Here is a 27,517-nt window from a genome sequence, read left to right as displayed (position 1 = left end):
CTGCAGAAGCGTGTTGAAGCTGGTTTGGTTTCCTCTTGCAGAAGCGTGTTGAAGCTGGTTTCGTCTTGCAGAAGCGTGTTGAAGCTGGTTTCCTCCTGCAGAAGCGTGTTGAAGCTGGTTTCCTACTGCAGAAGCGTGTTGAAGCTGGTTTCCTTTCTTGCAGAAGCGTGTTGAAGCTGGTTTCGTCCTGCAGAAGCGTGTTGAAGCTGGTTTCCTCTTGCAGAAGCGTGTTGAAGCTGCAGAAGCGTGCTGAAGCTGGTTTCGTCCTGCAGAAGCGTGTTGAAGCTGGTTTCTCCTGCAGAAGCGTGTTGAAGCTGGTTTCCTGCAGAAGCGTGTTGAAGCTGGTTTCCTCAGAAGCGTGCAGAAGCGTGTTGAAGCTGGTTTCGTCTCTGGTTTCCTCTTGCAGAAGCGTGTTGACTGCAGAAGCTGGAAGCTGGTTTCTGCAGAAGCGTGTTGAAGCTGGTTTCCTCTTGCAGAAGCGTGTTGAAGCTGGTTTCCTACTTGCAGAAGCGTGTTGAAGCTGGTTTCCTACTGCAGAAGCGTGCTGAAGCTGGTTTCCTACTGCAGAAGCGTGCTGAAGCTGGTTTCGTCCTGCAGAAGCGTGTTGAAGCTGGTTTCCTACTGCAGAAGCGTGCTGAAGCTGGTTTCCTACTGCAGAAGCGTGTTGAAGCTGGTTTCCTCCTGCAGAAGCGTGCTGAAGCTGGTTTCCTCTTGCAGAAGCGTGTTGAAGCTGGTTTCGTACTGCAGAAGCGTGCTGAAGTTGGTTTTGGTTTCCTACTGCAGAAGCGTGTTGAAGCTGGTTTCCTACTGCAGAAGCGTGTTGAAGCTGGTTTCCTACTGCAGAAGCGTGCTGAAGCTGGTTTCCTACTGCAGAAGCGTGTTGAAGCTGGTTTCGTCCTGCAGAAGCGTGTTGAAGCTGGTTTCCTACTGCAGAAGCGTGCTGAAGCTGGTTTCCTCTTGCAGAAGCGTGTTGAAGCTGGTTTCCTACTGCAGAAGCGTGTTGAAGCTGGTTTCCTACTGCAGAAGCGTGCTGAAGCTGGTTTCAGCAGAAGCGTGCTGAAGCTGGTTTCCTACTGCAGAAGCGTGCCTGCAGAAGCGTGTTGAAGCTGGTTTCCTACTGCAGAAGCGTGCTGAAGCTGGTTTCCTACTGCAGAAGCGTGCTGAAGCTGGTTTCGTCCTGCAGAAGCGTGCTGAAGCTGGTTTCCTACTGCAGAAGCGTGCTGAAGCTGGTTTCCTACTGCAGAAGCGTGCAGAAGCGTGTTGAAGCTGGTTTGAAGCTCCTGCAGAAGCGTGCTGAAGCTGGTTTCCTCCTGCAGAAGCGTGCTGAAGCTGGTTTCCCCTGCAGAAGCGTGCTGAAGCTGGTTTCGGTTTGCAGAAGCGTGTTGAAGCTGGTTTCCTCCTGCAGAAGCGTGTTGAAGCTGGTTTCCTCCTGCAGAAGCTGCTGCAGAAGCGTGTTGAAGCTGGTTTCCTACTGCAGAAGCGTGTTGAAGCTGGTTTCCTCCTGCAGAAGCGTGTTGAAGCTGCAGAAGCGTGTTGAAGCTGGTTTCCTCCTGCAGAAGCGTGTTGAAGCTGGTTTCGTCCTGCAGAAGCGTGTTGAAGCTGGTGCAGAAGCGTGTTGAAGCTGGAAGCGTGTCCTCCTGCAGAAGCGTGTTGAAGCTGGTTTCCTCCTGCAGAAGCGTGTTGAAGCTGGTTTCCTCCTGCAGAAGCGTGTTGAAGCTGGTTTCCTACTGCAGAAGCGTGTTGAAGCTGAAGCGTGTTGAAGCTGGTTTCCTCCTGCAGAAGCGTGTTGAAGCTGGTTTCCTACTGCAGAAGCGTGTTGAAGCTGGTTTCCTGCAGAAGCGTGTTGAAGCTGGTTTCCTCCTGCAGAAGCGTGTTGAAGCTGGTTTCGTCCTGCAGAAGCGTGTTGAAGCTGGTTTCCTCCTGCAGAAGCGTGTTGAAGCTGGTTTCGTCCTGCAGAAGCGTGTTGAAGCTGGTTTCCTACTGCAGAAGCGTGTTGAAGCTGGTTTCCTACTGCAGAAGCGTGTTGAAGCTGGTTTCCTCCTGCAGAAGCGTGTTGAAGCTGGTTTCCTACTGCAGAAGCGTGTTGAAGCTGGTTTCGTCCTGCAGAAGCGTGTTGAAGCTGGTTTCCTCCTGCAGAAGCGTGTTGAAGCTGGTTTCCTCCTGCAGAAGTGTGTTGAAGCTGGTTTCCTCCTGCAGAAGCGTGTTGAAGCTGGTTTCCTCCTGCAGAAGTGTGTTGAAGCTGCAGTGAGACACGAGTCGTCTCGGCCTCTTTGTTACTTCGACTCTGCTGATTGATGATCCTCTGATTGGAAAAGCTGGAAATCCTCCCGCTCCATGTGGAAGTGATGAAAACACCAGCTGTATTTATGTGATGTGAGCTGTGCTGCCGGAGGACGTTTGTTCGGGTGTTACATCTCTGACTTCCTGAACCGACCAGTTCCAGCATTTCATCTTGGGCAGAGATTTAAGAGGCGGCTCCTCGCTACATGAACATGTGAACATTTTTACAGCTCTCGGTGGAAGTGGTGACGTTTGTATTGTGTGGAGATCCTAACTGTGGTCTATCGTTTCTGCCTCCGCTCCCGATCGTCACCGCTTCACTCGCTGCGTTCATGCCGTTGGAATCACGCTGCGGTTTCAGTCCTCATGTACCAGATCTGGGTGATTCAGTCTGACACTTTTAGTGTTTGTCGTTATTCGGTCGGTGGCCGTGCCCTGTAACGGTCTGCTTCTGGTTCAGGAGAGTTGGAAGCTGCTGGTGCACATCCTCTCCACTGATCACACTGACTGTAGGTTTTGTTCATTTCATGTTAACTTTATTAGAATAAACCTTTTTATTTATGGACCCTGCATCTCGTACTGTTGGATGAGACACTTCCTCTTTTCATTGTCTTGTGATCCTTCACACTCCCGTCGTCTGTTCTGTCGACGATGATCCTTTTAAACAAGTTCCCAGGTCGGGTTAGTTGAACGTATCTGGAGGAGAAAACATGAAAAGGATTTCCAGACTGTCTGTTGGTCCTTTATTCATGTTGCCTCCTCTGCTTCACTTCAAGCTGCTGAGTTTATTTCTGATGTTTCTACATGGTGACTCAACTTTCTGTAGATTTTGATTCTGATTAGTTTTTTGGGGTCAAAGGTCACTGTAACCTAAAACAGATCCCAACTGCTTCTTCACATCGGACGGTAAACCGTCGGCACTCATGATAAAAAGTGAAGTCTGTAGTTGATCGAAGAACTTCCTGCTCAAACAGCGGTGTGCTCTGCTACCTGTGCTCCTGCTAACTCCTCACTTTTACTTCCAAACACATTTTATTTGCTGTGAATTGAATCACCTTTGAGTTTTATCAGGTGCAGACCTCCTATTCCTCTAAAAACCTGAGCCAGTAAAACATTTCTCCTCACTGCGTGGAATAAACATGCTGCCCTGTGGTGAGAAACACGGCTCATGTTGTTTCCACGTGTTTTCCATCGTTTATTGGCCAACATGTTGGACTTTTGTTGTGTAATCCTCTGGAATGCCAAGTAACTGAGTACTCTCGAGTACTGTATTAGATTACATTCTTCACATGTGTCCAACACCTGCACAGTGTGTAACTTTTATATGAAAACATGTAGTCACTTCATAAAACGCACGCATTTTTCAACCATCTTTAAGCAATTACAGCTCACAGGTTGGACCGCTGACAACTTCAGCTGAGTCCACAGAGGTGGATATGTTTCCAAGAGCCTGAGAGCACAGCGCTGTAAACAGAACCGTGAGGCCGGAGGAGCTGCTGGACCTGACCCGCCTCTGTCTCCCTGCACAGGTACGCTACCTGAAGATCATCGAGAAGAGCGGCTACCAGGCGCTGCCCTGGGTCCGATACATCACTCAGAACGGAGGTGAGGACGCACACACACAATTACACCACCGCAAAGTTGTTTTTCTTCATTTTTATTTTGAACAAACTGATGATGTAAAACCACTAAACTTCAGTTGTGATGGGATATTTTCTCAAAGAGGATATAAAAATAAAAAAAACAATTATTTTCAGGTGCTTACAACAGAAGTTTACAACATTATACAGAGGAACCCAACAATTCAACAATTCCCTCATAAGCTAGAAGAAAAAAAACCTCCTCTTTAAAGGAGACAAATTCCAACAGCTGGAAGGAAAAACTCCTTTTTAACAGGAAGAAACCTCCGACAGAACCAGACTCAGGCTCAGCAGCCGAATTTCGTCAAATATATCTATTATTCTGCAGGTGGTAAAGTTTCTTGACAAATTCAGACAAAGGGGACAACAGAGAAAATACTCACAGGTTGGTGGAGTTCAATGAAATCTAAGATTTACTGTTTGATGGAAGCAAATCTAAGAGTTGGTTTCCATGGAAAGTGCCTCTGATAAGATCCCAAGACTCCCTTTTTTACATCTCAAACATACAAGCCTTATGGTGTGGCTAGAAATCAGCCTTTAATACTCAAAAGATAACCACACCTTGTGATATATAATATCCCTGCTGCAGGTTCTGTGTGCATCTCTGTCGAGCTGCGACATATTTTTGGTATCACAGTACTGAGGTTCAACACCTGGTTCTGTTGATGACTTTCACCAATCAGAGAAAGAAAACATGCATTCATATCAACCATCACCCATCAGTGATGTCATCATTGGTTTGTGAATGTTATGAATCCTCCAGTTCAGATTCTGTCCGTCACCATCTTGTTAGTTTGGAGTAGTTTGGAGCAGGAAGTGACCATATTTGGACGAGCTGGGGGAGGAGCCAGCGGTGGATCTGACCGATCTGATTGGAAACCTGATGATACTACGTCCCGCCCACCGATAGCTGTAACCTGACTGCACCACAGGCCTGTCAATCAAACAGACACGCCCCCAAAAACAGGTCTTCTTGAATCTTCTTTTCTAATGAATGAGGGATTATTTTCAGATGGACCTCCAGAAAACTAAGAAGAAGGAGTGACTTTAGCTAACAACACCGAGATAACTGATGGACACATTTTATTCACTTTGGATTTGATGAGAGAAGTTGAATGGGAGTCTATGGAGCCGGAGGCTTTTTGGAGCCGACCTCTAGTGGCACTCGCTGGTATTGCAGCTGAAGACACTTCTGCATCGATCTAATTTTTCAGACCCAGAAGATACGAACACTTTTATATCCAGTCTGTGATTGTATGTGACAGAATTGTGCTTTAAAACCATTAAAAGTTGCTCTTTGATTGTGGTAAAAAGTGGATGAGAGAAAACAGTTTTCTGCAGAGGTGTTCAGACTTTCCCCTGCAAGCAGCTCGGACCAACCTGCAGCTCGCAGGTCAGCGAGGGACGAAGGTAGAAAACCCCTCTGGGAGCCCACGTGCACAGGCCTGGACGGCCGTGCACGGCTCTGCTGCCAAATGTTTGTGTTCGCTCTCGGCTCTGGGTTTCTGCCAAAGCCCACAGCCGAGGAATGTTTCAGGAATGCTCACACACAAGAAGGGGAATTCTGCCTCGGCCGATTGGGACGAACAACCCAGATTTTAACAGTCTGTCTGTTTCTCTCCTCAGTTTGATGAGATCCAGTAAAATAAGCCACATGACTTCTGTCGTATGGAGAGCAGATCTCATGCTGTGGAGCTCGGGGCTTTGGTGGGTGGATCTCTGCACACGATTCCGGCCAGTAGATGACGAAATCTAAATATCCTCCAAAGACGCGCTCAGATATTTGTGAACTAGATCTACTAAAAGCAGTCGATGTTGCTCTTTAAACTGATTATTTTCTGTTCAGGTTATTTGTCCAAACAGAACAGTTGGAGAACTGGGTTAGGGTTAGAGAGACTATATCAATGAGAAGTGTCATGGTGTGCTCACACAGGTTCTGGTTGATGTTAACTGTCCGTCAGCTCTCTGCCATTCATTCATTTTACAGATACCGAGATGAAAATAAGTTGATGCAGTTAAAAGACTCAGTCAGTCCACTCCATCCTCACACTGAGAGCACAATAACCAGGCAATAACCAATTAACTTACAGTTATTCTTGGTATCCTAGCTACAGTTATTACCTGCATTTAAAAAAGGAGCCCCAGTGAACTGGTTTAGTTTTCTACATGCGGACGATTCCAGTTCAAAATCAATGCTTGGTAAAAATAAATCTGAATAATCTTTATTTTGTGTCTCTAAAGATGAAAGATTTAAATGTCAAATAACATTCTCATTTTATTTTGATAGGATTTTGTGCTGTTTACCTGAAGCAGTGATGTACTGATGGGAGCTGAACTGGCACGCAGCTTCATTTTAAACTCCCTGCCTTCTCCTTTAGCCCGGGCCTCGGGCTCTGATGTGGTTCCTCCACTTAATGGGCCATTTAGCTGCTGATGGCACGTGGCAGACGACATGCGTGTGTGTGGTGTGACACGATGACGCCACTCCAGGAAAGCTGCGGCTTCTCCCCTGCACCGGCGTTCACCACCTGTGTGTGTGTGTGTGTGTGTGTGTGTGTGTGTGTGTGTGTGTGTGTGTGTGTGTGTGTGTGTGTGTGTGTGTGTGAAGAACACACACAGATATACAAAAACCCCATAAATGTCTGCTCTGCATGCATTCTCACTCGGAGAGAAGGGGAGAGGGGCGTATTTAGTAACTCAAATTAAAGACCTCCCGTGAGGTTTTTCAGTTGAAGGACCCTCTTTAAACAGTAAGCTACCAATTATCAGCAGCCGCCAGCGCTACCCGTCTATTACCACATCCAGAGGAGAAGTGGGGACCTCAGCTGTCTTCCTCTCCTCCCTTTCATGTTCACTCGCTACAAAGCCTTGTAGGAAACCATTGGCAGTGTTTGATGGTTACATGACAGGCAGTTGGAGCTGTGGTTAGAGGAGGGGGAGACACACAGCCGTGCTACAATTAGATATTCACTAAAAGTCTCCAGGCGGCTGCTGGACCGGTTTGCTGCGCTGCGGTACCCAGCAGGTCCATCAAGCTGCTTGAGGCTTTGCATGTATGTCATATGTTTCCTTTCTAGACCTCCGGTACAGAAAACGCTGTCTGACTTCTCCTCAGACACAAACTTACAGTGATTATTATCTTTATCAGTGGACAGGAAATCCAAATTTTCCAATTTACCAAAATGTAATTGTGCTGTCAGGTTAGGGAGAGAAAACAGGTTCAGATCTAACCTGCTTCACAAACTTCTGCTACTTATTTGATCTTGACCTCATGGAAACAGTTTGTCTTCCAAATTTAAAGATCGCTATAGCTTTCATACACAATCCTAATTCAGATTTCCCCAATACTTCACAGCCTTCTGCTCCAGATGACGTCCTCCAGGTTCCTAATGAGCCAGAAGAATCTATTTCATAATAATAGGAGGATCATCGAGGGGACGTAATCACCTGATGAATCCTGGAACGAAGCTCAGACGACATGTTAGCATAAGCAGATCAAGTGCTGAACTATCGGTGTGACTCAGATTATAGTCTTGTACCATACAACCAGAATATATTCCAGCGCACACAAGGACTGGAGCTGACGTCGTCGGGCTACAACACAAACAGACATTTGGGTTTAGGTTTAGAGTCAGGATGAAGTTAGACGGGGAGGTTTGTGTGATATACTCCACTGAATGTTGTCAGTTGGAAATAGGGTTTTTGGTGTTTGTGTGCATGTGTCTGCGTGTGTGTGTGTGTGTGCAGGTTTTCCTATGGTTATGAGGAGCAATTTTGGTTGAAACCGTATTTATGAGGACCAACACGTGAGGGTAGTAAAGCCGGTGTTACCTGTGTGTTTATGTGGGTGTGGCTACGCTTATTTGCAGTTAAGCATGAGCGGTTCTTGGATCCTACTGGGCGTAGACCTCGAGTTAGTTTCAAATGATTGGAGCAGATTTAACCGATCGGTGTGCACCGAGACTCCACCACTGCTCCAAATACATGCAGAAAATAAACACTGCACTTCCACGTCACCATACTTCCCCACTGACACTGGTCTGTGATTGGTCCGCCCGTCAGAGTGGCTGAACAAACGTTAACGTGACCGTTGGTCAGGTTAGAAGTAAGTTTGGGTTATTTTAAAGGTAATTCATTATGTCTATGAATGTCCTCACAAAGGTGGCTGTACAAAATAACTGTGTATATGTGTGTTGTGTTGTGTGTGTGTGTGTGTATGTATGTATGTATGTATGTATGTATGTATGTATGTGTGTGTGTGTGTGTGTTATGTGTGTGTGTATGTGTGTGTGTTATGTGTGTGTGTGTGTGTGTGTGTGTGTATGTATGTGTGTGTGTTATGTATGTGTGTGTGTTATGTGTGTGTGTGTGTGTGTGTGTGTGTGTGTGTGTGTGTGTGTGTGTGTGTGTGTGTGTGTGTGTGTGTGTGTGTGTGTGTGTGTGTGTGTGTGTGTATGTATGTATGTGTGTGTGTTATGTGTGTGTGTGTGTGTGTGAGCATCAACAACATATGGTATCTGGTATGAAACACCACTCTTAATGGAATCTGGCAGGTAATTTCTGTAAACTCACTTTCACATGTTGGTAGAATTACAGATGTGCCAGCACATTTTACGACACAGCTGTGCTATTGTTTCCAGAGTACCCCTGGTTGCCCCTAGCAACCCTCAGAAACACACAGCTGCCGTGAGCTTTGGCTCTAATTGCTCTTAAAACAGATCTGATTTAAGGCAAATGAAATCCAGACACACTTGGATATTCTCTTACAGTTTCACCATCCCCCTGCCTAACCTGAAGCACACACAACTGGGCTTCCATAACAAAAGCCATGTGTGTCCGTCCAAGTGTGTGTGTGTGTGTGTGTGTGTGTGTGTGTGTGTGTGTGTGTGTGTGTGTGTGTGTGTGTGTGTGTGTGTGTGTGTGTGTGTGTGTGTGTGTGTGTGTGTGTGTGTGTGTGTGTGTGTGTGTGTGTGTGTGTGTGTGAGAGAGTTGTGAGAGAGTGTGTGAGTGTGTGTGTGTTATTGTTATCATTACAGAAATCATAGCTTGTGTTTTTCAGGTGACTGAGTGCGGCTTTGGAGCTGAATTCATGATCAGGCCACTCTGCAGCCTGTAAAGTACTCCTGACATGGGCTGTGTACACCTGCGTGTGTGCGTGTGGAGGGAAATACGATGTCGGGTTAACTCGGCCTCTAAATTGAAAGATTCCAGCAGAGATAAGCAGGCGGTCAGACGGTGATCAGGGCAAGAATCCAATAAATACACAGAGCTCCATGTGGGTATACATACCAAATAAACATGCACGTGTGTGTGTGTGTGTGTGTGTGTGTGTGTGTGTGTGTGTGTGTGTGTGTGTGTGTGTGTGTGTGTGTGTGTGTGTGTGTGTGTGTGTTTCCTGTTGTCCGTTTCATATATTTATTTAGCAGCTCTTGAGCCAAGCATAACAGCTGGCTCTCTGAGCTGCAGTCATTTCAAACCCTCCGGCTGAGGGAAGATATCTGTCACAGAGGAAAAGAGGGGCCGAAGCTTATTTACTGAGTGACTTCACTCTAAAGATACTTTAATAAAAAATATATATGAAAAGTGAATTTATTATAATATCAATAAGTTACAGCCACAGTCAGTCATATTTATGAAAGTAATAATAAAAATTGTGAAAACACTAGGTGGCGCCAGAGATGTTCTGTAGCTGTGGGCTTGTAACTTCTTGGTGGGGCTGGAATTTGTGATAAACACATAAAAATGCAGCCATGTGGCATTTGAAAGTGAATTATGAATTATATGAAACCACGACGCTCCACAGCTCCTCACAGCGAGGAGAAAACACAGCAGGGCAGAGAGGACGGATATCTGTTCTTCCCTCAGTGAGCGAGGAAGAGTGCTCTGGTTCTTCCTCACTAGCAGTCAGTATGAACAGGCGGCACCGGAGCAGCTCCCGGCAGCCTTTCTCTGGCGCCTCCTTTTCTCTGGCGCCTCCTTTTCTCTGGTGTCTTCTTGACAAGTTCAGGCGAGTAAATTGTATTTTCAGGACACCTTTGGTTCACCAAAGTATTCTGAAGTAAATACGCAAACTCTGCCAGGGGATTCCTCTGATTAGAAGCTTGATAGTGTGTGTGTGTGTGTGTGTGTGTGTGTGTGTGTGTGTGTGTGTGTGTGTGTGTGTGTGTGTGTGTGTGTGTGTGTGTGTGTGTGTGTGTGTGTGTGTGTGTGTGTGTATGTGTATGTGTATGTGTATGTGTGTGTGTGTGAGTGTGTGTGTGTGTGTGTGTCCAACATCTGGTAATGGGCCAGTGTAATTCTTGGTTTGCCTGTAAGCCGGTCTGCCCCCCCCCCCCCAACTCTGACAGAGAGAAGACACTAGTGATGGAAATGTGGACAGAATAAAGTAAATTTAGTCTCTCTTTAAAATCATTGGCAGGATTTTGTGTGACGTGAGTGATCACAGTTGTGTGTCTGTGTGTCAGTTAATCCGTGCTGATGTGAGACTGGACGCTACACAGAATAAAGTACCAACATGATGCAGTGAAGGAGTTTGGTGATGAAAGTCAAACATGTAGCAGCTGCTTTAACAAACATATGAATCCCACAGGCTTCAGACCCAGTGGGTAAGTTTAGTGGTTAACTAGTTCTACGAGGGAGTATCTTAAAGTTCAGAGACTGTTCCCGTTGTGTGTGAGCGGTGAACAGAGGAGCTGTAACCTTTGTGAAGAAGAACTCCAGGTTTCGGTGCTTGATGAAGAACAGCACCTCCGTTACTCGTGCTTTTGTGAGCAGTGATCCGGCTGTCTGATATCCGAGATGCAGATTTGAGCTTCAGTTGTGTTCAGATCAGACGTCTGACAAGTTGAAGTGAACCAGGACTTAAACTGGCTCCACTGTTGAACTCTAGAACCAAAGTCTGACCTCCACCATATTTCATATGCGTGTGCTTTTTCTTTTAGACTACCAGCTGAGGACGCAGTAGTGACGCCTGACGGCAGACATCGTCTCCATGGATGAACACGTGGATCAACAGTCAGTCCTCTCCTCCAACAATAAGAAATCATTTAGTCTCCAACATTAACACAAATTCAACCTGCAGTATTTACAAAAGCAACTTTAAACAAACAACACAAGATTTCTTCAAACAGCAGCCGCACACATTTTATCCATCATCACTGAAAAGTTCACAAACTGAAGCAGGTTTCTGAATCAAGTCACCATCAAATGAACCAACCAGCATCTTTGGAGATCCAGTTCAGTTGTAATCTTCTAACTACGATCTTTCATGTGAGCCGCAACGTTTCACTTCCAGAACCTAATAACCACCACAGATCACCAACAGCTCACATTTAAAAAACATAGTATGGACCAGTAGAATACAGGTCACGTGATCATGCAGCAGTTTATTATATACAGTTTCCATGTGCTTATTCAGACCCCCTCCACTTCATTGGTTTTAATCCACACTCATCATCCAGAAGTAAAAACCTGTTGTTATCAATGTTTCCACCAGATATGAAGCAGGTGCTGAGCAGAGTGTTCATTAGACACCGTTCTGCTCTGACCAGAGTGTGGAGGTGTTCTTCTATCTGAGCAGGAGCAGAAACTGTTTGACGGCGAGGGGGAATTACATGAAGGTAGAAACTACAAATCCTGTTCTCAAATTAAAGGACTGCTCTCTTCGATAAAGATAGAAGTACACTCCAATAAAATAATTTAATTTGCACTATTCGGAGGTGAAGAATCTCATGTCCAAACCCCTCCTATTAAAGAAAGGCTTCTGTCGACCATAAAGGTCTGACCGATGGACAGCTGCTCAGATGTTTGTCAGAGGAATTTCTGGTTTCATGGACTCTAATTCTCTAAAAGACAAAGAAAGCAAACAGGAGCCACCTAGAAATGTGTTCTCACCTCCTCTTTATGGATAATTGAGTTTAGATCGATGGCAAAAATCTAAATCAAAATAATTTAGAATTAAATATTTGGCACAATAAAGTGTGTAAAAAGTGAAGGTTTTTGAATACTTTGTGAAACCACTGCAGATGTGAATGACTGAAAAATATTGGTATTAATATGTCATCCAGTCCCCGTCGCAGTTGACACAAACTGCTTTTTCTTTTCTTTTCATATTTTTGCAAAAGCTGCTGCAGATTCGGTCGTTTTAGGCTTTTTACACTGAAAATGTTAAAGCTTCCACACAGGATGAAGCTGTTTCTGTTCGTGGAGCCTCAGTCAGGATGACGTGGTGAATTAACTCCACATCTGGGTGCAGATGCAGCAGAAGAAGCTGCTGAACTTCATTTTATTCTCCTCCTGGTACAGCGTCTGTCCGCAGGGATTTTTTTCTGCTCTTCTGTTCTGGATTAAGATTTGCTTTACCGCCATCTCAGCCCCTTTATTATCTCATAGGAGGGAAACGAAGAGTGAAATATATTCAGTATTTACAGTTTACTACCATCAGCAGTGATCTGATCAGACCAGTTCACTGACGTTTGAGACAACTTTGAGTCCAAATCTAGACTGAGACCAAAGAGACTCCGCCCACTCTTCATCCTGTTATCTGACCGCTGTTCCCACTGAGCAGTCTGTGCAGAACAGTTTGGACTGACTGACGTTATTTCTTGTTGTGTGTTGTGTGTGAAGACACCCCACAGACTGACCGATCCAACGTTACCTGCGTCTAAAAAGCCAACAGACAGCGTTGGAGAGGCTTTTCTGTTTTCTGTTATTGTGCCTCACTTCAATTTAACTCAGTTTTATTTATAAAGCGCCAAATCAGGGTACACAAGAACCTTCCAGCATTATACAAAGGAACCCAACAATTCAACAATCCCCACATAAGCAACAGCTTGTAGGAAAAACCTCCCCTTTAACAGGAGGAAACCTCCAACAGAACCAGACTCAGAGGTGGAGAACATCTGTTAACAGAACCAGGCTCAGAGGTGGAGAACATCTGTTAACGGAACCAGGCTCGGAGGTGGAGGACATCCATTAACAGAACCAGAACCAGAGGTGGAGAACATCTGTTAATAGAACCAGGCTCAGAGGTGGAGAACATCCGTTAACAGAACCAGAACCAGAGGTGGAGAACATCTGTTAACAGAACCAGAGGTGGAGAACATCTGCCTGAACCGGTTGGGGTGATAGGAGAGCAGAGAGAGAAAAGGACAGCATAGAGATACAAGACATGAACTGTTGTCATCACAGACCAGAGACATGCAGCTCCAGAGATGTCTGCAAAAGAAAGAACAGAAACTACGTTAGTGAGGGAACTGAATGGAGATGCAACAGACAATAAAACTAGTCACTTCTGTTCTTTCTTTTCCAGATGTCCCGTCATGGAGCTGCATGTCTCTGCTCTGTGATTGTCGTCTCCACCAACAGTTCATGTCTTGTATCTCTATGCTGTCCTTTTCTCTCTCTGCTCTCCTCTCACCCCAACTGGTCGAGTCAGATGTTCTCCACCTCTGGTTCTGTTAACAGATGTTCTCCACCTCTGGTTCTGTTAACAGATGTTCTCCACCTCTGGTTCTGTTAACAGATGTTCTCCACCTCTGATCCTGGTTCTGTTAACAGATGTTCTCCACCTCTGAGTCTGAGTTTTTCCCTCCTAGCGTGTGGGAATTGTTGAATTGTTGAGTTTCTGTTTAATGTTGTAAAGTTCTGTTTTAAGGACTTTAATGTGTTAAGTGCCATGAAATAACCTGTGTTGTGATTTTGAGTTATATCAATAAAATTGAATTGAATTGAACAATAGGAGCGAAGGCATGAAGCTAATCAGATATAATGATGCCATATAAATGCATAGAGAGTGAAAGAGAGAGAGGAGAGGAGTGCATTGCATTATGGGAGGTCCTCCAGCAGCCTCGGCCTATAACACAATGACAGCAGGATGGTTCAGGGTAAAATTGACGTTTTTACTTTTGCCTCTGGTCCTTTAAGCTGTTTCTGTCCTGGACAAACAGAGACGACTGTCTCCTGATATTCTGTGGTTTTCTTTCTTGGTCGTAGAGAAGTGCATCGCAGGCTTTCACTAAACCAGCATCGGAGGTTTTGAGCCCTTCGACACTTCTCACAACCGATGCAGCAGGTTTCCAGAATCATTACTTCAGGCAGCGTTGAAGAGGTTGTTGGTTTGGTTTCCATCAGAGAGCCTGGCGCTCCTCACTGAGAGTTGGATTGGTCTGATTTCCACCGTTCAGCTACTTATTAGTTTACACATTAGGGATAACAAGTATTGATGTAGCTGAAAAACACTGACTGGGGTTAATGACAGTGCTGCTAAAACTGCTCTTTGTTTAGATTCGTGGTCACAAATTCATCCACCGTGAACATGTATGTGTCGATGAAAACATTTCTGCAACACAAAGAGCAGTTTAGCAGGTTTAAAGCCTTAAAACAGCAAACGTAGCCTCGTCTGTGAAGATGTTAGGGATTGGCTTCACAAAGGTGGACCGCCTGTCTGACGACCAATCAGAACAAACTGAATGTATAATACAGATGTGTTTCTCTAATCTCTGTGTGTATTACGGCATAACAGAACGTGCTGAGTAAACACAACTGAAGTACTTAAGAGTGTGGGCACTTTACAGATGATATAAACTCTATTACAGTGGATTAAATATATTTCCAGAGCTGCTGGAATAGAAGAACAAACGTGTCCCGGATATTTGATATAAATGTTAGAAACATCCTGTTACACACCAAACTGTATGTTATTTGTCATATTTTGTCATATATCTGTAAAATCAGAAATTAATAAAGTAGTTTTATGGATTAGAAAGTGACACGGTTGGTGTTTCTCTGTGGTTGCAGTGTTTTGACAGAAGAATGCAAAGTTGCAGCTCAGTGATGGTGCTTCCTTTAACACTCAGTGGAGTGTGTTGGTGAACCTGATCCCGAAGCACAACTCAGTAAGAACCACATCTACGTTAAACGTGTTTAATGAAGTCATTTTGTGTGGCAGTATGACAAAAAAGAAGTGTTGGGTTTCAGAGAATCTCTAATCCACCGTAATCTGACACATAATCCACACACATTCATTCCACACATCTGAAACACAGAACATCGAGCTCCACGTTTCCTGTTATAATGACATTAACTCCATTCATTGATTTTATTTTTTTTATGACATAAATGTTGTAAAAATTGCAAAAATGGGTCATGACATGTGTTTCTGTGTGTGTGTGTGTCTGTGCGTAGTGTGTGTTTCTGTGTGTCTGTGCGTAGTGTGTGTGTGTGTGTTTCTGTGCGTAGTGTGACTGCACGTATGTTTCATAGAATCATTTTCCGGGACATTCCTGCTTTCACAATGCTCTCTGCTCGTGGTTTCGGATGTGACCTCACACACTCACACACACACACACACACACACACACACACACACACACACACACACACACACACACACACACACACACACACACACACACACACACACACACACACACACACACACACACACACACACACGGTCTCTGTAAAAGTCACTGCTAAAAGTAGACAGTATTGTGTTGAAGTGTTCCTGGGTCAGATCTGTAATTACGCGACATTGTTTCCAACCATGAACTCAAACACTTACACACAATGTCATTCATGCAGATACAGTCATATTCCCGTGGGATTCTTTTTATTAGTAACATAACAATGATGGCACCTGCTCTCCTGTTTGAAATGATGACCCTCAGAGATGGCAGCACTGCTGCCGCATTACCTCATGAGCTGTTTATGTCAGCAGGGAAATATGAAAAAGCTGTAAACTGTTACTGTTCTTAAACATGAAGCTTTGCCCTGAAAGGCATCACGTAGCAAAAAATACCCTTCACAATCCTTCATATTGTTTCCATCCTGTTGTAACGTGGACAAACAGCTAAAGAGTCAAAAAAGAGTCACAGTATCACTTTTTTACATCAAGTAGTTGGAGAGTGTTGTTTTCCAGCTGGTTTCAAACTCACAGGACCACCAGCAGCTTTTTCATCAAAAAACTGTTTTATACTCATTGACAATTGACAACTCAAGATTTGTTGGTCAAACCTTCATTTTTCAAATTTTTTCATCTCGTTTGTCGTTATCTCACAGAACCATAATCTGGTTTCCTTGTAAAAGAATCAATAGAATCAAATAAATGTTTGAATATATTATCTTCTGATCCCCAAAACAACTCATTCTGAGCAGCTGGCTGATGTAATGGCACCGGAGCTACGTTTTGTCAGGATCCCTGAGTGCCTTTCCTCGTGTGTCCTGTCCTTCCCCGTGTTAGGTTTTGTCTGTCATGTGCTCTGTGTTTTGGTCTCCTACTACCACTCCTCTGATCAGCTTGCACAGCTGCGTCTGATTCCAGTAATCAGTGCCTGGCAGTGCATCAACCCCGGTCCTGCCCTCCACCTCCGTCAGATCACCTGGTATCACGCTGCAGCGTCAAGTAGGAAGTCTTCTGCCTACCTCGGTTAACTAAGGACAGCTGTAATACAAGGGATTATTGTTAGTAAAGGGCAATAACGATGATAGTGAGAGCTTGTGGATTATATCGTTGGTAATATTCTAAATTCGAGGATGATATTGACTTTATGGTTAAAGCAGGTGCAGAGCACTTCATACTTAGAGGAGGAAGACTGTTGGGCTGTGCTGTCTCTATATAAACTTTTCTTGTGCGCACCAATTAATTAAAATGTATGAATGAATTAAAATGTGGGAACGAAATGCTATTTTGTGCACATTTAGTATCTCGTGGCCTCGATTTAGTATTTTGTGCGCACCATTTAATTGTTTTTTTTCTCTACGGCCACACCAGGGGTCCATACAGTCGGGATGAGGACACGTTTCCTCTCCTGCTGCTCATTGGACGGTTCATGCCATATCTGATCTGTATTTATCAGCAGTGTCCAAATAGCAACTGTGCTGTTAATGGTGCAACAGTCTCCTATGAAGACAAAACTTAAAATTTCAAGGAAGTGAGCAGTTAATATTTGATCCAGGGTTACTGCTGTCACCCAGATTCACGTCTTCTCTCTGTAAACTCATAAGCTGCTCGCAGAGGAACGATTCAGTAACTCATCATCAGAGAAACAAACATAAAGGAACATCCTGATGTGGGCTATAGTCATGTCACCGAACTAACCAGTGCAACATGCTGTGTATCGTGTGTGATTGTTGGGGATTGGACCCCAGAGGCTGGTGTAAAGATGAGTATTGACCAGTGCAACATGCTGTGTATCGTGTGTGATTGTTGGGGATTGGACCCCAGAGGCTGGTGTAAAGATGAGTATTGACCAGTGCAACATGCTGTGTATCGTGTGTGATTGTTGGGGATTGGACCCCAGAGGCTGGTGTAAAGATGAGTATTGACCAGTGCAACATGCTGTGTATCGTGTGTGATTGTTGGGGATTGGACCCCAGAGGCTGGTGTAAAGATGAGTATTGACCAGTGCAACATGCTGTGTATCGTGTGTGATTGTTGGGGATTGGACCCCAGAGGCTGGTGTAAAGATGAGTATTGACCAGTGCAACATGCTGTGTATCATGTGTGATTGTTGGGGATTGGACCCCAGAGGCCGGTGTAAAGATGAGTATTGACCAGTGCAACATGCTGTGTATCGTGTGTGATTGTTGGGGATTGGACCCCAGAGGCTGGTGTAAAGATGAGTATTGACCAGTGCAACATGCTGTGTATCGTGTGTGATTGTTGGGGATTGGACCCCAGAGGCTGGTGTAAAGATGAGTATTGACCAGTGCAACATGCTGTGTATCGTGTGTGATTGTTGGGGATTGGACCCCAGAGGCTGGTGTAAAGATGAGTATTGACCAGTGCAACATGCTGTGTATCATGCTATAAACAGAACAGTTTACCACGTAAATCCAAAGTTACAGTGCTATGACGTCATCAGTGACTCGATCTGACTACCGTCGGTCCTACGTAGCATATACGATTAGCGCAACCGGAAGCGGAAACGGTTCGTGACGTCAAAATAAAGTTTCAAAATAAGAGCGTCGTAACCGTCTCGTCTCTGTCCGTGAAGAATTCACACCAGTGATGTTTAATAAGTAAGAGGTCTGCAATGACAGAGTCCACATTGACAGTGAGTCAGCAGCCTGTGGAGGGCTCTCTGAGCTGACCTGCTCGTCTCCTCGGGAAGTAATCGATTTAACTTGTGTGTACACATTTATTGAGGGCAGAGCAAAAACATTTCAGTGGCCCTAAAACTTCTCAGACAGGTGACTGTAAGAAAGTGCTAAATATCTTTAAACTGTCTTGTGATACGTGCAGACGTTTTGCTGCCACATGTAGTGTGGCTAATGTTCAGTCAGATATCAGTGTTGATATCAGACATGTTGTTTGTCGAAGCCAGTATCTGTAAATGGAGGCAAGAGTGGAAGATGAGTGCATAACAGTAAACTGTAGGTTTGTTTAAAGGTATAAAAAAATGAAGTGTTAATGAGACACCTGTGGTTTGACACATGGTCATGTGCAAAGAAGCTTCACAGCAAGCTGTTACCATGGCAACACCCAGGAGAGTTTGGTTGAGATTTCCTGCCTGCAGTGTGACACTCTTTGAGAACCACAAATAGCTGTCATGCTGGTTGTTACGAACAAAAGTAAGAGCCAACATCTTTCAGTTTTCTGCAGAAACTCTCTCTAGTTTTAAGATTAGACTCAAAACTTTCATTATTGATAAAGTTTCTATTTAGAGCTGCTCAGGTGAACCCGAACCATCCTGCAGTGATGCTGTTATAGACCGAGGCTGCTGGAGGACCTCGTTATACACTGAGCTTCTTTCCTCTCACTCTTTCACTCTCTATAACTCATATCTCACTATATCACCTCATTAACTTCACTCTTTCACTCTCTATAACTCATATCTCACCGTTACATCTCATTAACTTCACTCTTTCACTCTCTATAACTCATATCTCACCATTACACCTCATTAACTTCACTTTTTCACTCTCTAAAACTCATATCTCACTGTTACACCTCATTAACTTCACTCTTTCACACTCTATAACTCATATCTCACTATTATACCTCATTAACTTCACTCTTTCACTCTCTATAACTCATATCTCACTATTATACCTCATTAACTTCACTCTTTCACTCTCTATAACTCATATCTCACCATCACATCTCATTAACTTCACTCTTTCACTCTCTATAACTCATATCTCACCGTTACATCTCATTAACTTCACTCTTTCTCTCTCGTCTGTTTCCTCTCCATACAGTTTCTCTTGCTAACATAGTTTCCATGCTTTCTTTTGCAGGTTTTTGAGGTTTCTTCCTGTCAGAAATGTGGTGGAGGATAGATGGAGAACATGTAAGAAATGACCAGAATAATAAAAACAACATAATCATTTTCCAAAAGTTCTTTTGCGATTTAAAGAAAGTGTTATTTTTTTAAAAATTATTTTTTAGTTCATTTAAACCCACATGGTTCTTCTGGATTCATCAGTTTGGAGAGTCTGTAATGAACGGCATTGCAGCACAGTTTTCATTTTGGATTTATTTGTGTCCCATCCATGTTCCTGATTTCTTCTGTTTTTTTTCCTTCTTCTTTTTCTCCTCCTCCTCCTCCTTCTTCTTCTTCTTCTTCTTCTTCTTCTTCTTCTTCTTCTTCTTCTTCTTCTTCTTCTTCTTCTTCTTCTTCTTCTTCTCCTCCTTTTCCTTTTCCTCCTTCTTCTTCTTCTTCTCCTTCTCCTCCTTTTCCTTTTCCTTTTCCTTTTCCTTCTTCTTCTTCTTCTCCTCCTTTTCCTTTTTCTTCTTCTTCTTGTTCTTCTTGTTCTTGTTCTTGTTCTTGTTCTTGTTCTTGTTCTTGTTCTTCTTGTTCTTCTTCTTCTTCTTCTTCTTCTTCTTCTTCTTCTTCTTCTTCTTCTTCTTCTTCTTCTTCTTCTTCTCCTCCTGGTAAATGTGTGGCATTATTCTCACAATAAGATCGATATCTTATAGTGTATCTATATCTATCTATACAATAAAAGGTATGTTGGGGATTGTAGACATGTCTACACTGAAGGACAGAAAAATGTGCCAGGAAGTCTTTCTCAAAAATCTACTTTTGCTGCTGTCATGTTACTACAGTTTGTTTTGGCCAAGCTGATTGAAATATTACTTGGTGCGGCTTTCACTCTTTCCTCATAAAATCTTGGAATGAAACATGTAATTTAGCACAAATTAGAAGGACTTTTTTTTTTTTTTTTTTTTAAATTCCCTGGTATTCCTTGATATTCCCTGATATTCTCTGTAGTTCCCTGACCCGTGGGAACCTTGTTTATGTGTTGTCCAATAAATCATCTAAAGTACCTCTAGATTCCCTGCACAGCATTGCAGTTTACTTGATACAGATTTCTCTTGTCTTTTATGACCTTTTATTAGCTTCTGTTTTACATTGTATTCACACTTTTAATTTCTTCAATTATTTTTCTGATTGTATTTCATTGTGTTTGTGTTTTTATGCTACGTTGATGCAAAATAAATCCTTTGGAGAGACAATAAATGCATTACACTAAAAAAAAGAACTTGCTAATCTGCATTTTCCAGTGATTGACTCGTCTGTTTACCTGGGCTGACCTGAGCTGAACTGGACGTTTTTCCCAGAGCAGCTTCAACGTGAAAGCAGCGTGCGTGTATGTGTGCATGTGCGTGTGTGTGTGTGTGTGTGTGTGTGTGTGTGTGTGTGTGTGTGTGTGCGAGTGCGTGTGTGTGTCTGTGTGTGTGTGTGTGTGTGTGTGTGTGTGTGTGTGTGTGAGTGTGTGTGTGTGTGTGTGTGTGTGTGTGTGTGTGTGTGTGTGTGTGTGTGTGTGTGTGTGTGTGTGTGTGTGTGTGTGTGTGTGTGTGTGTGTGTGTGTGTGTGTGTGTGTGTCTGCGTCTTGCAGTACATTCCCCATCATTTCACAACCCTGCTGGAACACAGCACAATTACCCTAATCTCCTGAAGCATGTCCCATCTCACTATCATGTACTGGAGAAGTGGATGGCATGTGTGTGTGAGAGGCTGTAGCATGATCGTCATGTTTGACTGAGGACACGTCGGGACTTGTCCTCTCACCTGCAGCCTGCAGCGGTACATCAAGCAGCCTGTACAAGTGACACTTTAATTGGTGAGGGAATTACGAGCTGAGGCATCTAACAGCAGCCGAGCAGCTTCATGTGGTTTCATCACGTACAGGGACGCTGTAACAACCAGCTCTGTGTCGCCATGGCAGCATAAACTGCACACAGAGCTTTTGTTTGATCCGGTGTTAACTAGCGACACACAACTATACATACACACACACACACACACGCCTACCTTGAATCAAAGGTACTTTCCTTGTTTTTGTTGTGTTATTTTGGGAGTTTCTTTCTGTCACCTCTGTGCTGCTGCACTCTCTCACTCAGGATACTCCCAGACTCAGCAGGTGTCACCAGGTGTCGTCCCCCCCCCCATACAGATCCTCTGGGTTACCGGGGGCGACCCTCAGCGCAGGAGGTCGTGATGCTCACACTAACAGCTCTCTGTCAGTCTTAGAGGGCACATTTATGTAAATATATAAAGCCTACAGAAGGAAAATGTCTTCACAGTAGTAAAACATACTGATTATTCCTGAGAAGGTGGAAGAGAACCCTTGGAAGCCAATATTCTTCTCATGTCAACCTAAATTGATTTGATTTCATTCAGCCTTTGTTTTATCTGAACAGAACAATGCGGATGTTTAAAAGTGTACAGTATGCACTAATATGCAGAAGGCTCATGTGTGATTGTGGAGTTAATGTAATAATCTGCAACTTTGGGGGCTGAGATGCAGAGGCCTGATGGAACACGGTCCGAATGGGGACGGCTTAAATGTCAGCTTTAAACACGGTCATTTACTGAAACAACTATAATCAGTCTGTTTGTGCTGACACACACACACACACACACACACACACACACACACACACACACACACACACACACACACACACGCACACACACGCACACCCATACACACGCACACACGCACACACGCACACGCGCGCACACACACACACACACACACACACCACACACGCACACACGCACACACACACGCACACACACACGCACACACACGCACACACGCACACACACACCCATACACACGCACACACACACACACACACACGCACGCACACACGCACACACGCGCGCGCGCGCGCACACACACACACACGCACATACGCACACACGCACACACACACACACACACCACACACGCACGCACACACACACACACACACACACACACACACACACACACACACACACACACACACACACACACACACACACACACACACACACCACATATCTTTTTTACTTTGTTGGTGAAATGGTGGAAAGAATCCAGTCAAACTATTGGCCTGTTTCCAGTTGAACAACCATTGTTGCATTGATGTCACTGGTCCCAGATCCTGGTTGTAACTTGGACAATGCTTTACAAAAGTCACAAATGCTGTGAATTTAAAGTCATGTAAATACCCAGTATGTTTGGAGAAGTATAAAAACTGAACCCACATGGAGTTTATGAAGGTCATATATGATACCATGTATGTTTCTTCCATCTCTATTTGCAGGAATAATCTCTCCCTCCCCCCCATCCTCCTTATCTCTCTGCCTTGTCAGCAGAGAATTAGAAGCATATGTACTGTACTTTGAGGTTTGGGGATGGCAGGGTGGAGGAGGGGGATGTTTGTCATCTGTTACACTCATGAACCACATTACGGAGGAGGGGGAGAGTCACTCTATTTACATTGAGCTGTTATGATTAAGCACAACCCAGCATGCAACTTACAGATGATCCCCTTTTTAAAATTTTTTTTTTTAAAGAGCTGCAGATGAGGCCTCACCAGGAGAGACGGGCATGAAAGAGGGCTTTGGAGGAAAAAGAGAAAGTAAAAATAGAGCGCCCACACCACATAATGACATCTACAAAATAACAGAAATAGACTGAAACACAGACGCGGTGCAGAATGAGGAGGAGACCCCACATGTGGCACAAACAGAAAGAATCCCTCAGTCATTTCCCCGAGGCTGCTCATTATACTGAGTGTGTTTCTCCAACGTTACACAGCACATGAAATCCCCCACAGAAACCCCACCAGAATATGTTTAATGTCAAAAATCAGAGAGGAAGACATTAAGTGAACTGTGCATGTCCATGCAAACACAGTCATCTCTGCTACATATTAAAAGCTTCAGGTTGGTTTTCATGGAAACCCGACTCCAGTAGAAGTCTGCAGTGTTAAGCTGCGAAAAAACACATCCATGAAGTTAACTTTAGGAATCTCTGGGAGGAAGTTGACCATGGCAGGACTCATTTTAGTGCAGTGATTCATAAATTTAGAAAAATGGTGGTTCTAAACTGGTCACATGATAAACTTAGTGAGTGGCATAAAAAAAAAGAGTTGAGGAAAAAACAAGTCAAACGTTTATTTTGAAATCTATAGAACTTCTGATGCTGTGCTTTTGTTTTGAAGGACACATCGTGCAGCATCCGTCCGCTGCAGCCTCATATCAGTAATTAGCTCATTCAGGTTCAAGATTAGGGAAGAAAAGAAGACTTTTATCTCATAATTCAAACAGTTCAGTTCAGATTCCTGAAATCACCATCACCGCTTTCCGATACCTTCATGTACTTCTAGAAAATTTGGCCTGTGTACCTCAGAGTGTTAGACCTTTTTACACTTTTGTTGCACTTTGTTTTTGTTTATTTCCCGTTTTAAAGGATCATGTTGGTATTGTGTTTCACTGCACTAGTTTAGGGCTCCAGAACTGATCAAATTTGGGTTCTATTGACTGAGGAAAAATGTGAGTCCTGAACCACTGCTCTATTAACAGAACCACATATCATGGATCATCAATCGAGGAGAACCAGGTTTCCGTTCAACACTGCAACCACATGGACAAAGAGTCTTGTATTCCTGTAACGCTTAGCAATAATGGAATTGTTAAAGTCGGGATATTTAAAGATATAAACAGTAATACGGAGGAGTGTCAGTAGTCACTGTTACTGGACAGCTCTGCAGCCTACATGACTGATACTTGACTGTAAATCCACGTACATCTTTGAACTCTGTGGTACTTTTCTTTTTTTGTCGGAGTTTGTCCTCTTTTTTTGGTTCCTTTTATTAAGGCTTTACTGAGAAAAGCAGTTGCATGTATGTAGTGTCATCCATCATTAGTTGTTTGCACTGACTGCAAAGTGATGATTTCCATATTAGATCAGATCAACCTATCTATTGTAACCGGCTATGTACCGCAGGCTTTTAAAGTGGCTGTAATTAAACCTTTATTTCAAAAGACGACTCTTAATCAGCTGTTTTAGGAAACTACAGACCAATTTACAACCTGACGTTTATTTCTAAAATCCTTGAAAAAGTTGTTTCAAATCAACTTTGTGATCATTTACAAAGGAATGATCTGTTTGAAGATTTTCAGTCTTTAGAGTTCATCATAGCACAGAAACAGCTCTGGTGAAAGTTACTAACCATCTTCACCGTGAGGAACCTTGGCCTCCAGCACCAATGTGAGGAACCTTGGCCTCCAGCACCACTGTGAGGAACTTTGGCCTCCAGCACCACTGTGAGGAACCTTGGCCTCCAGCTCCATTGTGAGGAACCTTGGCCTCCAGCACCACTGTGAGGAACTTTGGCCTCCAGCTCCACTGTGAGGAACCTCGGCCTCCAGCTCCATTGTGAGGAACCTTGGCCTCCAGCACCACTGTGAGGAACTTTGGCCTCCAGCACCACTGTGAGGAACCTCGCCCTCCCGCACCACTGTGAGGAACCTTGGCCTCCAGCACCATTGTGAGGAACCTTGGCCTCCAGCACCACTGTGAGGAACCTCGCCCTCCCGCACCACTGTGAGGAACCTTGGCCTCATGGGTTTGTTACTTCCTGGCTGGATTATTGTAATTCCTTGTTGTCAGGATGTCCAAATTACTCATTAAAAACCTGCAGTTGATCCAAAATGCTGCATCAAGAGTACTGACGGGATTTAGAGATCATATTTCTCCTGTTTTAGCTTTATTTGTTGATATCCTGTGAAATCAAGAATAGAATTTAACATTCTCTTCAGTTCTTCATGACCAGGTTCCATCTGATCTCAGAGATCTTATAGAACCACATCATCCTGACAGATCTTATAGAACCACATCATCCTGACAGATCTTATAGAACAACATCATATCTCACCATTACATCTCATTAACTTCGCTCTTTAACTGTCTATAACTCATATCTCTTGTTTATTATCTGTTGTCTCCATTCAGTTCCTTTGCTAACATAGTTTCTGTTCTTTCTTTTCCAGATGTCCCGTCATGGAGCTGCATGTCTCTGCTCTGTGATTGTCGGCGCCACCAACAGTTCATGTCTTGTATCTCTATACTGTCCTTTTCTCTCTCTGGTCTCCTCTCACCCCAACCGGTCGAGGCAGATGTTCTCCATCTCTGGTTCTGTTAACAGATGTTCTCCACCTCTGGTTCTGGTTCTGTCGGAGGTTTCTTCCTGTTAAAGGGAGTTTTTCTTCCCTCTGTTGGAGGTTTTTCTCCCTTAAAGAGGAGTTTTTTTTCCCTCCTAGCTTATGTGGGAATTGTTGAATTGTTGTGTTTCTCTTTATAATGTTGTAAAGTTCTGTTTTAAGGACTTTAATGTGTTAAGTGCCATGAAATAACCTGTGTTGTGATTTGGCCCTGTATAAATTAAATTAAATTGAATTGAATTGAATTGAATTGAATTGAATTGAATTGAATTGAATTGAATTGAATTGAATTGAATTGAATTGAAATAATAGAAAGTTCTTATTCGCTGGGGCATGTGGGGAGCTGTGAGGACAGTATTTGTTGATATGCATTTTACTCACCTGTGAGTGTGAGTGTGTGTGTGTGTGTGTGTGTGTGTGTGTGTGTGTGTGTGTGTGTGTGTGTGTGTGTGTGTGTGTGTGTGTGTGTGTGTGTGTGTGTGTGTGTGTGTTTTGACTCATGCCATTCACCAGACACCAAGAGTGGGTTGGTAGTTGGCAATAATGCCCAATGCAGACATACACAAATAGGGAAGTCGAAGCCAGACACACACATATCCTGTAATGGGAGCGTAAGCTCTTCCACACCACAGAGTGGGCAGCAGTGTTTAGACCTGTGGCACCCGCGTACATTCCTCAGTCATGATGCTGCAACCAACTCGTCTGGATTAGACATGCACTCCATTTGTTAAGCAATAATCCTTTTGCTTCTATAATTTCACAGCCACGATGCAGTGAAGGTTTGATCACTGAAACTCATTCTGCCTCCTTTCAAGAGAAGCAGAGATGATGAGAATGTTGTGAACATCATAGTTTTAGATCATGTGATGGATCACAAGCTACGCAACTTTTTTAGTGTCAGTCATCATTTTGTTTGAAACACCTTCAGGACATTGAATTTTAAAATAAAGGTCATCTTATGGATGAGGTGGAAATGCATCAGATGCATCGTGACACCGAATTCTGAACACAAAATAATATGGTACTACTCTGGTCCTCAGAGTGAAGGCTGGAGCATTGTATACTTTTATACTTTGTAAGCATGTCACACCTGCCTGGAAATAGATTAACCAATCAGCTCCTTTGACAGTTGGGATTGGTCACGTTGGCTTGTGTGTTTCTTAGCAGAGGTTATATAATATTATATATTGTATAATGTTATATAATGGAGTTATCTCCATTATAAATATTGCAAGAACGTAATTTACATGTATTGTTTTTGTTGATTTTTTTGCTTTGTGGAGGTGTATTATACTGTGATAAGCTTCAGAGGTAATAAATGTACAGTATTATTATGAATGGTGGTGCAGTGGTTCACGCTGTCACGTCACAGCAAGAATGTTGGCAGTGGCGGGATTGGTTGCCGCTTGGTCCAAAGGCACCAGACTAACCAAACAGGTTGGTGCAGAAAATAAGAACAAAAAACAGATTTTATAATCAGTCAGGTAAAAGAAGGTGTGTATGTCTGTGCCTCCACAGTTTCCCTCCGCTGACGCCTTTAATAGTGTGAACAGCCTACACCACACAAGTCAGACGGAGATGTTCTGGAGGTTTGGGATGCGGAGGGGCTCTGGTGAGGATGACCCGGTGTTCAGAGAGAGGTGGGATGGTGCTGGGATCAAAGCATCTGATGAAAAACAGCCCGGCTACCAGTGTTTTGTAGGTTGTGATACTGCTGCGGAGACTCCGGCCTTCCTGCCACGCTACCAGTAGAAACACACACCTGTTACAACTGCACAGGAATGTGTTTGTTTTCACTGCTCTTCAGGCGACTGCCCACTGAATGGTAGCACGAAGTTGGGAGGGCAACGCTGACTCTATATGACCTTTCACCTCTGTAACAGATGATTGAACTATAACGCTGCTTTCATACTAAATATATGAATCATCTCTTAAAATTCACCCTTTTTTTCCTCTAAATCTATAGAGACTAAAACCCTGGAAGCGTTTTGTGTTGAGATAAAACAATGAGCAGCATTTAGATCCCTTACATGTTCCTTTATAGACTATAAAGGACCATCCAGACCCCTCAGGTCATCTGCTGGTCTCCTTCCTGTTCCCAGAGTCACAACTAAACATGGAGAAGCAGTGTTCAGTTTCTAT

At 43.8% G+C, this 27,517-nt stretch overlaps 1 long non-coding RNA gene across 1 annotated transcript; it reads left to right on the top strand.

Moving 5' to 3' along the window:
• Positions 1 to 3,806: 3,806 nt before the first annotated feature.
• Positions 3,807 to 15,077, top strand: LOC138614946 (uncharacterized). The gene is made up of 3 exons (XR_011310371.1): positions 3,807 to 3,885; positions 10,862 to 12,857; positions 12,901 to 15,077. It is a non-coding gene; the product is annotated as an uncharacterized lncRNA (long non-coding RNA).
• The last annotated feature ends 12,440 nt before the right edge of the window (positions 15,078 to 27,517 follow it).

This window comes from Brachyistius frenatus, unplaced genomic scaffold (assembly GCF_029030835.1).
Source record: "Brachyistius frenatus isolate BFR_SWC_R1_liver_20210118 unplaced genomic scaffold, ASM2903083v1 Contig_630, whole genome shotgun sequence".
Taxonomy (NCBI): Eukaryota; Metazoa; Chordata; class Actinopteri; family Embiotocidae; genus Brachyistius; species Brachyistius frenatus.
This window is presented reverse-complemented; position numbering and strand designations above follow the sequence as displayed.